At 40.6% G+C, this 12,461-nt stretch overlaps 1 protein-coding gene across 6 annotated transcripts in view; it reads right to left on the bottom strand.

Moving 5' to 3' along the window:
* KLHL24 (kelch like family member 24) overlaps positions 1-12,461 on the bottom strand; it is a 52,230-nt gene that overhangs the window by 38,662 nt on the left and 1,107 nt on the right. For 2 of the 6 annotated variants that reach the window (XM_063621804.1, XM_063621806.1), the window contains one exon: positions 5,599-5,661. The exons of 2 other annotated variants lie outside the window; for them this stretch is intronic. The gene's annotated coding sequence lies outside the window, so the exon portion shown is untranslated. Of the gene's footprint in view, positions 1-5,598; positions 11,508-12,461 lie in introns of those variants that run through there. 2 more of the 6 variants (XM_063621802.1, XM_063621803.1) reach the window with 2 other exon arrangements.

Raw genomic sequence — 12,461 nt, 5'->3', positions numbered from 1 at the left:
GCGATCTTGACTCACTGCAATCTCCACCTCCTGGGTTCAAGGGATTCTCCTACCTCAGCCTCCCGAGTAGCTGGGACTACAGGCATGTACCCACCACACCCGGCTAATTTTTGTATTTTTGTTAGAGAAGGGGTTTTGCCATGTTGCCCAGGCTGGACTTGAACTCCTGGCCTCAAGGGATCTGCCCACCTTGGCCTCCCAAAGTGCTCGGATTATAGGTATGAGGCATGGTGCCCGGCCCAATTCTCTTTAAGTTCACATTTTAAGGTGATTCTTCTACTCCCTTTCCACATCTTCAGAAGTTGATACATGATTCAAAGTGTATTAGTAATTGGCTTAAGATCACTCAGGGTACCTCATCTATTGCCATACTCTCAGAATTTCATACACATCCCTTCTAATGTTCCCAACTTCTTGAAATATTTCAAGTCAGACATTCAGGCCTAAGACTGGCAGCAAAAAGAAGTCAGTTAAAGGATGTCACAGATAATATAATCTAAAAAATGAGATGCCATCCTACATTCACAAGCCACAAATAAAACTGAGACTTGAAAGTTAACAATCTTAAGGCTGCATTTTGTGTACCCTGTCATATATTAAATTGTACCCCACTTTTTAAGTGACACAAGGGGAAATAAAATATGTAATATCAAAATCAAGAAGCAACTCATTCTCTTATATATGGTATTCTCTTCTTTTTCATGTTCCTATTTATCTCCATCCTCTCTTCTCATTCTAATGCCCCAGATATCCTACTTCCAATATGCACTAGATACTTGCAATTTTCATGAATTCTCTCACTGAATTTACTTAATATTGCAGCTTTTACCATCATCATCATCAACAAATATTTATTATATGCCACTATTGTCAAGATACTGTTACTAGGCCTAGGGTTTACAGAGATGTAAGATATTGCTATTGGAGTTTTTTGTTTTTGTTTTTGCTTTTTTGAGACAGGGTCTCTTTGTGTTGCCCAGGCTGGAGTACAGTGCCATGACCTCGGCTCACTGCAACCTCCGCCTCCCAGGTTCAAGCGATTTTTGTGCCTCAGCCTCTCGAGTAACTGGGATTACAGGCGCGTGCCACCACGCCTGGCTAATTTTTGTACTTTTTTAGTAGAAACAGGTTTTGCCATGTTGGCCAGATTGGTCTTGAACTCCTGAGCTCGAGCAATTCTCCCGCCTTCGCCTCCCAAAGTGCTGGGATTACAGGCGTGAGCCACTGCGCTCAGCCTGTTTTGTTTTGAGATGGAGTCTTGCTCTGTTGCCAGGCTGGAGTGTAGTGGCGCCATCTTGGCTCACTGCAACCTCCACCTCCCAGGCTCAAGTGATTCTCCTGCTTCAGCCTCCCAAGTAGCTGGGACTACAGGCATGTGCCAGCATGCCTGGATAATTTTTTGTATTTTAATAGAGACGGGGTTTCACCATGTTGACCAGGATGGTCTCAATCTCCTGACCTCGTGATCCACCCGCCTCAGGCTCCCAAAGTGCTGGGATTACAGGGGTGATCCTTTTTATTTTTTATTTTTAAATTTTTTTTGAGACGGAGTCTCGCTCTGTCGCCAGGCTGGAGTGCAGTGGCACGATCTCAGCTCACTGCAACCTCCACCTCCCAGGTTCAAGCGATTCTCCTGCCTCAGCCTCCTGAGTAACTCGGACTACAGGCGTGCACTACCATCCCCAGCTAATTTTTGTATTCTTAGTAGAGATGAGGTTTCACCATGTTGGGCAGGATGGTCTCGATATGACCTCGTGATCCACCCACCTTGGCCTCCCAACGTGCTAGGATTACAGGCATAAGCCACTGCGCCCGGCTATTTTTTTTTTTTTTTTTTTTTTTGAGAGTTGCAACAAGGCCAGGCGTGGTGGCTCACGCCCGTAATCCCAGCACTTTGGGAGGCCGAGGCAGGTGGATCACCAGGTCAGGAGATTGAGACCATCCTGGTCAACATGGTGAAACCCCGTCTCTACTAAAATACAAAAAATTATCCAGGCATGCTGGCACGTGCCTGTAGTCCCAGCTACTTGGGAGGCTGAGGCAGGAAAATGGCGTGAACCTGGGAGGCAGAGCTCACAGTGAGCCTAGATTGCGCCACTGCACTCCAGCCTGGGCGACAGAGCGAGACTCCATCAAAAAAACAACAAAAAAGAGTTGCAACAAAACATATTCAAACTACATAAATAATAGCATAAAGTAGCACAGACAATATGTCCCATCGGTACAGGCAGCCTAGTTCCTCCTTAAACTTACATTACATTTAAAAAATTCTCTTCATATCAATTAGCACTTAACCTTCCTGAAGTTTAGGTGATAGGATTTTCTCTGGACAGATATATGCCAGGTTATTCTGAGCATTCAGGGAAAAATACCTGGCTATAACAACATCCGAAGGACACCTAAATGCTTGCATGCTATACAGGATCTTTTCTGTTTCCCTGTCTATCCCCCAACTGTGCAGGTAAAGTCAGAAAAAATCCAAGCAATTTTATCAGTCAAATGGAATAAAGACTAAAGTGAAATAAATACTGTTTTCATTTGAAATCACTAGGGTGGAGAGTCAGAGGCAGTATGTTGATTTTTTTTTTTTTTTTTTTTTTTTTTTGAGACAGAGTCTTGTTCTGTCACCCAGGCTGGAGTGCAGTGGCACAATCTCGGCTCACTGCAACCTCCACCTCCCAGGTTCAAGCTATTCTCCTGCCTCAGCTGTCCAAGTGGGTGGGACTACAGGCACATGCCACCATGCCGGGCTAATTTTTGTACTCTTGGAAGAGACGGGGTTTCACTATGTTGGCCAGGCTGGTCTTGAACTCCGGACCTCAAGTGATACATCTGCCTCAGTCTCCCAAAGTGCTGGGATTACAGGCCTAAGCCACCACACCCGGCCACCCTCATTTCTAAGTTAAAAAAAAACAACAGAATATTTCAAATGTACAAATATACATGCATTTTCTAAGTATATAACAAAGCTTTGTGATGTAATATAATAGTTATGGCAATGGAAGCTCATGGAGAAGGCCTATTTAAATGAACACATATAAAAGTAAAGATAAACACCAGATGATGCTTACTAATGGCTGGTTTTGGAGTAAATGTGTCAACAAAGTAACTGCCACAAATTTAGTTAGGAAAATTAGTTTCTCTTAAATTTGAGGAAATACTTTCCTCTACATGTATGTTATGGTCCAAACAAGCTAGATTTTTAACTTCAACCCAATTATGTTTTGCAGATTTTAGGTAACAGACTTGCCTGAGAACAAATAAAAGCTCTATTTCATTTTATTAATTTTAATACCTAAATGAATAAAAATATATCTGAGTTTAAAATATTTTATTAGTTTTAAAATTTATTATCACTAACTAAAAAAAAGGGATTTCTTCCTATCTCTTTTAAGATTTTTCTGATTACTCAGAGAGTTCATGTTTGCCTCATTACAGGTCACCCAACTTGGGTTACAGTTGCCCATATATTTGTGTGCATGTCTGGATGCATGTGCATACACACAGCTTAACATTTACAACTCCATTTACAATGCACAGAATGACTTCCAAATTCCAGGCTCCCACACATGAGCAGTAGCATATCTATCAAATATGCTTTTAATTTGAAGTTATCTCAATAACCATTTTATAAACAGAAATGTATCCCCCATATCAAGAGAGACCACTACTGTACCTGAATGTCAATTTTTTGTTGTTGTTGAAACTTCAAAAAGTTCAATGTGTGTAATATCACAAGTAATTAAAAAAGGGAACATTTCAATTATGATAAACATAAACTGTGATGACATGGAATATAACTCATATTTTTTTTTTTTTTTTTTTTTTTTTTTTTTATTATACTTTAGGGTTTTAGGGTACATGTGCACAATGTGCAGGTTTGTTACATATGTATCCATGTGCCATGTTGATTTCCTGCACCCATTAATTCGTCATTTAGCATTAGGTGTATCTCCTAATGCTGTCCCTCCCCCCTCCCCCCACTCATATTTTAATCTTAATGCCTTATTAATCTAGGTTCAAATTATGGTTGAATTAGCTACAAGTCAGGTAACCAAATCAAGAACCTACTATTCATTCCAGTTTATCTAATTTAAATTCTTATTGCATTTCAGGTTCAAAAAAATTCACAGAAGCGATTGTGACTTTGACTAGTGATACAATTATTGGTATTAACAACAATGGAAATCGTGAGCTTCTTCCTGCATACATTTTCACTTTCTCAATTTTTAAATGAAAATTTGTTCAGAATACAAAACAAAATAGCACATTGTAAGAACTAAGAATTTCCTTTGGCTAGAATGGACAAGTAGAAAAACATACATAAAAGTATACTTTGTTTTCTGTATCCAATGATTTTACTCTATCTAGTATTTATTAGATAAATTTGGGAACAGTGAGTTAAGTATTAATATAAAATTGAGTTAAGTATTAATATAAAATTGATTAAGCTTTGTATCAATTAAGGGTCTGTCTTTTTATGCTATTATCTGTCCCTTATTTTCATAGTTGACTCCTTGATTTGTTCACTGACAAAAGAGGTCTTCCTCTCCACTACTTTTACCCAATAAAAAATGGAAAATCCTGGACTAGAACACCTATAAAATCACCTTGTATTACAAAGTCTTCAACAGCAATGAGATATTTGTTTATTGCTCTGTATGTAACAGAGACTATCTCATAGATCTTTCCAAACACCTTCAGCTTGCTGCCTCCTGACTTTCGGGCATATTGACTTCCCCTGGACTTCCTGGGAACTCTCCCATTACTGGTCTCCATAACTACACCAAATGTAAACACTTCCTAGGTATAAATGATTTGCACGAGGGCATCTTAGGAGTGTGAGATGCATTCAGAATGTATCTTTTGGGCTTCCACATGTAATTTGCTAGCTTTTGCCTTCCCATTTTATACAATAAAGTAATACAAAGATTAGCTGGGCGTGGTTGTGGGCACCTGTAGTCCCAGCTACTCAGGAGGCTGAGGCAGGAGAATCACCTGAACCCGGGAGGCGGAGGTTGCAGTGAGCTGAGATCGCACCATTGCACTCCAGCCTGGAAACAGAGCAAGACTCCGTCTCAAAAAAAAAAAAAAAAAAAAAAAAAAGTAAAGAAAAATGTTATCCTATCTCAAAGTACGGTGTCTAATATAAGTTCAAAATTGATCAAAATGAACTCATAATGCATAATCAAGCAAACAAAACGTAAGATTACTGATTGAACCATTATAACATTTTTGCAAATATCACAGTAGAATTATTCCCATGAAGAAAAAGTAAACAACTAAGTAGGCATCTCCAGACAAAATAAGTAGGAAAAGCTTCTTTCCAAACAAACATAATGACTGAAAGTTATATCTACATGAGTTAATGGATATAAGTTGATCAGACATGAATGAGGCTCTCAGGAAAGCACAGAAGAGTGGGTAAATATTTAGTAACAGAAATAATGATTGTCACACTGCCATCTTTTGTGATCTTAAGGATAGAGTTGTGCCTTGTTATCTGATTGGCTTGAGTGATCTCTGGTTAAAGAAAGGAAAATGGTTTAAATTCTCTAATAACAATGTTTAGATAGTTTATAAATATTATAAATATACCTTTTTAGCATTTGGTTGATCAAAGCCCCAGTCAAAATATGTGTGTTGTTTTAATTCCCACACCTAAAATAAAGGAAGAATAGCAACATATAAATCAGATAGTTGTCAGTTCATGTACAGCTGGCATTATTTACTAATATGTTGAACAAAGTTTTTAGTAAATTCTAGTTTCCGACTGAAGTTCATTTCTGTTTAAAAATAATTAGTGAATAACATCTCCTTAAAGCAAATTAATAATTTAATGCTATTTTACATAACTAGTTTTCTTATTTATCAACTTCCTTACTTGACAGTTTTTTTGTTTGTTTTTTGAGACTGAGTTTTGCTCTTACTGCCCAGGCTGGAGCGCAATGGCGCAATCTCAGCTCACTGCAACCTCTGCCTCCCAGGTTCAAGCGATTCTCCTGCCTCAGCCTCCCTAGTAGTTGGGATTACAGGCATGTGCTGCCATGCCCAGCTAATTGTATTTTTAGCAGAGACAGGGTTTCTCCATGTTAGTCAGGCTGGTCTCAAACTCCCGACCTCAGGTGATTCGCCCGCCTCGGCCTCCCAAAGTGCTGGGATTACAGGCGTGAGCCACCGCGCCCGGCACTTGACAGTTTTATCCTGGAGTTTTATCCTGCAGTAAAATTTCTTGAGTGAAAAATGAGTAAAAGAAAAGTAATGTCAATAGCAAGCTAATGGTAGCACTGAAAAAACATATGCTCTGTGATAATTCTGCATTGGATATTTGAAGAGTGTCTGGAAATTGAGGTTTCATCCAAGTTTGGGGCCATTAAATAATTCTAAGAGTTAGCAATTTTTTTATCTTTTAATATATAAATGTATATTTCTTCTGCCTTGAATCTTGTAGAAACTTAATCCCCATATCCCCATAGAAACCAACTAATGCAGCGCAATTCCTTTTTTTTTTTTTTTTGGTGCAAGGGGAGAAGAGGAATGCTTAAGAGAAAATACCAGAACCTTGAGCTGTGTACAGAATAGCAATAGTATTTAAACACAAGTGGTTCTGGTTTCTGGCCCAGATATCTTTAAATAGAACTTGTAAATTCTTAACAAGTTTAGACAAATTCAAAAGTTGATTCCAAAACCAAATATAAACGACCTTTTTTTTATAAACGTATACTCACAAACACATATGTATACCCAGACTGTGTTATGATCATGAAGTGAATGCTATCCTGTTTCCTTACTTTCAGAAGTGAACCTGACTTGCATGTACCCTTGGTAAAAAAATATTGCAACTAGGGCAAATTTGGGAATTGTTACTCCCAGCTAAGTAAATCTTCCTTCCCAATGGACAATAAGATCCTGAATCAATGTAGGGATGCAGGTCAATTCATGAAACATTTATAAAGAACCTAGTTTATGTCTGTCACTGGCTGGCAAATACTGGATTCAGATCCAATTTTAGACTCTGTGGGGTTGGCTAAGAGTAGAGCCAAACAAGAACTCCAAGATTGGTACTAAAATAGATTCAAATTCTTAGCAGGTGCAGACTGGAATACAGCCTCTCACAACCAATATGGTCTAGAATTATACCTTATGGGGTAGAAAGCATAAAGCACTTCACCTGGTCATTTTCTATGGGTTTTCAGGTAATACCAACCTAATCGATAAGGGTAAGGGATGGAAGAGAGAGGGTACAAAGTCTGAAGGAGATGTGTAATATCAGAATTAATCTACAGCGTGAGTGTACTGAAACAAGCTTATGTTTCCTTTAGAATGCAGAAATTCTATACAAAGAGGTTACTAACAGCCTTAAAGATAGTATGGATTAATGAGGGGCTTCTAAAAACTAATACCAGAAAACGAAGGAACCAACAACATCCTGACTAACGTGGCCCCTAAAACTTGTGGTAGTGAACTGCTGCACGCTATGTTCTATGCTACTCCATCTTCTCAAATTTAACCTTGAAAGAACACCACAGGAGATGACAAGAAAGGTTAACCAAGAGGATTATCTTGAAAGATATATAGTAACTCAAAAGAAAGAAAGCCAGAAAATAATTGCAATATAGTAAATCTTTTTTTTTTTTTTTTTTTGAGACAGTCTCACTCTGTTGCCAGGCTGGAGTGCAGTGGCATGATCTCAGCTCACTGCAACCTTCGCCTCCTGGGTTCAAGCGATTCTCCTGCCTCAGCCTCCCGCGTAGCTGGGACTACAGGTGCGTGCCACCATGTATTTTTAGCAGAGACAGGGTTTCACCATGTTGGCCAGGATGGCCTCGATCTCTTGACCTCGTGATCCACCTGCCTCGACCTCCCCAAGTGCTGGGATTACAGGCATGGGCCACTGTGCCCGGCCAGTATATCTTTTATTTAAAAAATAACCAGAAAATTATATATAATAAGGTACTATACAAAACCAAGCAATTTTTATACATTTCAGATATTTTCACCCTATAGTCTCAAAAGCTAATTTATTTGATGACTTTTTAAAAGTCATAAACTTGCACTATCAAAATTTCAGTTTAAAGAATTACTCTGCAGCAGTGGTTCCTGAACCATGTTTTACAAATGTAATGTTTAAAGCCCAGCTTCAAGCTATTTTCAACATTTCCAGTTTCTTAATGGAACCACCAAGACCATATTTACCCACCATGAGATAACAGAAACTGGCTGGCCGAGGTGGCTCACACCTGCAGTCCCAGCACTTTGAGAGGCTGAGGCAGGCGGATCACGAGGTCAAGGGTTTGAGACCAGCCTGGCCAACATAGTGAAACCCTGTCTCTACTAAAAATACAAAAAAATTAGCCAGGTGTGGTGGTGGGCACCTGTAATCCCAGCTACTCAGGAGGCTGAGGCAGGAGAAATGCTTGAACCCGGGAGGCAGAGGTTGCAGTGAGCCGAGATGGCATCACTACACTCCAGCCTGGGTGACACAGCAAGACTCTGTCTCAAAAAAAAAAAAAAAAAGAGAAAAGAAAAAAGAAAAAAAAGAAAAGGTAACAGAAACCAACTAAAACCTTGAGTTTCTTTGGATAGAATGATAGCAACTAGGGATTATCCCATATTTATTAGAACCTCAAATGGGCAATACACTATATGACTTTGCTTGATGAGAAACAAAACAGCTGTTGATGACAAATTTAGGAAAGCTTAAACAATGTGTCAGACTAAACAATATGGTTCTTTAACTAAAAAAGAATACTATTGTCTCTTAAATCACAGGAAGAAAAAAACTGAATTTCTCCAGTGTTTCTTTCCCTCGACTTAAAACTTCTGGCTACTGATATTCCTCAACCCTAAAGGAAGAAAAAAACTTGTTAACCATCAGACATCACACCTGGTATACCAAGCTGCCCTATTGAGCCTACTCATGCTTCTGACTAGACTTGATGTGTAAATTTACTGTTGTTTGGTTTTATCTCGCTAACATGTTTCTTTTAGGTATTTAATGCATTGTTTCATTTGATAATCAAAACACCTATAGATATATGATATAGTTATGTTTTCTGTTAGCAAAATGGTTTTGGTTATTTATCTATTGAGATGGAGTCTCGCTCTGTCGCCCAGGATGGAGTGCAGTGGCACAATCTTGGCTCACTGCAACCCTCACCTCCCGGGTTCAAGTGATTCTCCTGCCTCAGCCTCCCGAGTAGCTGGGATTACAGGAGCATGCTACCACACCAGGCTAATATTTTCTGTTTTTGTTTGTTTGTTTGTTTTTTAGTAGAGATGGGGGTTTCACTATGTTGGCCAGGTTGGTCTCGAACTCCTGACCTGGTGATCCACCTGCCCCGCCTCCCAAAGTGCTGGGATTACAAGCGTGAGTCACCACGCCCGGCCCGGTTTTGGTTTTTTAATTAAAATTAAATCTGCAAGGATGCCAGCAAGGAGCTCTGCCACTCGAACAAATTTGAGATTTTTTTTTTTTTTTTTTGAGACACAGTCTCGCTCTGTCGCCCAGGCTGGAGTGCAGTGGTGCGATCTCGGCTCACTGCAAGCTCCGCCTCCCGGGTTCACGCCATTCTCCTGCCTCAGCCTCCCGGTAGCTGGGACTACAGGCGCTCACCACTACGCCCGGCTAATTTTTTGTATTTTTAGTAGAGACGGGGTTTCTCCGTGTTAGCCAGGATGGTCTTGATCTCCTGACCTCGTGATCTGCCCGCCTTGGCCTCCCAAAGTGCTGGGATTACAGGCGTGAGCCACCGCACCCGGCCACAAATTTGAGATCTAATATTTTACATGACTTCTCTATGAATAAAAGCACGTAGTCAGTGATTTATATTTATCTTAGTGGTGACACGAATTATTTACAGTGGTAGCCTTTGGAAACCTCAGTTGAGAGTAAAGTCCCCCCCCCAAAAAAAAAAAAAAAGAGTAAAGCCCACTTTTTTTTTTTTTTTTTTTTTTTGAGACGGAGTTTTGCTCCTGTTGCCCAGGCTGGAGTGCAATGGCGCAATCTCAGCTCACTGCAACCTCCGCCTCCCAGGTTCAAGTGATTCTCCTGCCTCAGCCTCCCAAGTAGCTGGGATTACGGGCGCCCGCAGCCACACCCGGCTAATTTTTGTATTTTTAGTAGAAACTGGGTTTCACCACGTTGGCCAGGCTGATCTTGAACTCCTGACCTCAGGTGATCCACCCGCCTCAGCCTCTGAAAGTACCGAGACTACAGGCATGAGCCACCGCGCCCAGTCAAAGCCCACTTTTAAAACATCAGTTTAGTAGTCTTTAAGATGTGCCAAATGTTGAAATATTTTAACTCTGGGATGATGAATATAGGCAGAGTGCCAAACTCTTCAATTTAAAAAAGTTTGCTTAGCTATTGTTTTATTGTTTATTTTTTGAGACAGGGTCTCACTATGTTGCCTATTCTGTTCTCAAACTCCAGAGCTCAAGAGATTCTCCTGCCTCAGCCTCTGGAGTAGCTGGGATGACAGGCAAGCACTTAATGTGTTTTTAATAGAAGAAACAATAGCGGTTTTTAAATGTCAACAGTTGTCAAGTGGCTATATACTTTCTAGTTGTTTCAGTCACACCAGAAATAAAATCATACAAAAATGTATTTTTCATACGTATACTTGTGAAGATATTTACTTACATTTTTCCATTATACAGTCCATACCCAAATATTTTTTGAAAAAAGTGTCCCAAATTTGTGTCAAATATAATAGACAAAAATAACTGTGGTCGCTTATTTGATTAATAGTATTTATTTTTCACAGGCTTGACCTTTGGGTTTTAATGAAATGGGAGAAAAACAAGGAAGTTAAAAAAAGTTATTGAAAAAGCATTAAGGTTCAACAACTTGGACAAAAGCCAGGAAAGTTTAAGTTAAAGCTGGTAGTCAGCCCTAACTCAGAATTTATTTCTTCTTCCTGTTTAGAGACTTAGGTTGTTGGCTTTGTTTGAATAACCAAGCCTTTACTGAGTGATGGTTTTACTTTTTCAAAAGGTTAGACGATTGCATTTTGTACTTATTTAGATACATTAAATACTCTCAATGCACAAGTGATGAGGCGGTTCTGATCACAGGAGCTGCTCATTCCGGTGTAACCATCTCCTCTGGAATTTTAAAGAATGCATAACCAATGGGAACTGTTCGTATTCAATTCCTGCTTCATCCAGGGGAGCTCAAACTTCCTTCTACAAAAATGTATTAAGTCTTTGCCAGGCACGGTGGCTCACGCCTACAATCCCAGCACTTTGGGAGGCTGAGATGGGCGGATCACCTGAGGTCAGGAGTTCAAGACTAGCCTGGCCAACATGGTGAAACCCCGTCCCTACTAAACATACAAAAACTAGCCGGGCGTGATGGCGGGCGCCTGTAATCCCAGCTACTCGGGAAACTGAGGCAGGAGAAGAATCGCTTGAACTCGGGAGGCGGAGATTGCAGTGAGCTGAGATGGCCTGGGTGACGGAGTGAGACCACTCCACTCTAGCCTGGGTGACAGAATGAGACCCTGTCTCAAAAACAAAACAAGTGTATTAAGTCTTGAGTGAATTCCTACATCAGCAGAAGAAAATCTGACAAAACGCAAATACCCTATTAACTCAAGCGATTAGAAAAACCATTTTCAACACACTATGGCTAAAAATGATTGGTCTTGAAGATTTTATTACTGTCAGCTTAATTTACAATTTTAAAACGACACAGTCGCAACCCACTTCTTAAACATTTTGAATTACCATGGGAATTAAAACATAGAAGTGTGTGACCTAGAATCCCTCAAACAAGGAAAACAACTCATCCAAGCCGAGTATGGAAGAATCTTTACCTTTTAGGGGAGTATCTTCAAACTATCTTTTTTAAATAGTAGAAATCTGCTTTTAAATCTCAGCCAACAACAAGCAGATTTTAAATCTATTTTACAACCCTAATAAAATCCAACCTCTTAGCTGGTGGACCCAGTCTGTAGCTGCAAATACAAAGACGTGATTTTTGAAAAGCTGCCCACAAGAGCAAGTGATTAATCATTAAAATCCACTAAAATCAATTGTGAACAGCCACTGCCTCGGGGTGACCCTGGGGCCCCCTAAGATATGGCACTGTGATCTATATTTAGTTATCTAAACACGTTTACAGAACTGGCAACAACGAATTCGCAGGACTTCCTGCGAACCACCCCGGCAGATAACGCGACACTAGTTAAAGGGTGTTAATTTTCCGGTCCTCGGAGGGCGGGCCATGGTTGCCGACCGCTGCGTGCCCAGAACTGCCTGCAGGATCAGGCAGCAGCAGCGACGGCGGCCACCGAGGCTACCAGCCGCCCGCAGCAGGGGCGGGAGCGCGCCTCCCGCACCCGCGCCGACCGGCTCCACTCGGGCCGCAGCTGCAAAAGCAGCGAGAGCGCGCGCTCCCGCGCGTCCTCCAGATCACCTTCAAGGGGGCGGGAAGAATGGCCCAGGGCAGGCCC

The sequence above is a fragment of the Symphalangus syndactylus genome, chromosome 17, assembly GCF_028878055.3.
Source record: "Symphalangus syndactylus isolate Jambi chromosome 17, NHGRI_mSymSyn1-v2.1_pri, whole genome shotgun sequence".
Lineage (NCBI taxonomy): Eukaryota > Metazoa > Chordata > Mammalia > Primates > Hylobatidae > Symphalangus > Symphalangus syndactylus.
This window is presented reverse-complemented; position numbering and strand designations above follow the sequence as displayed.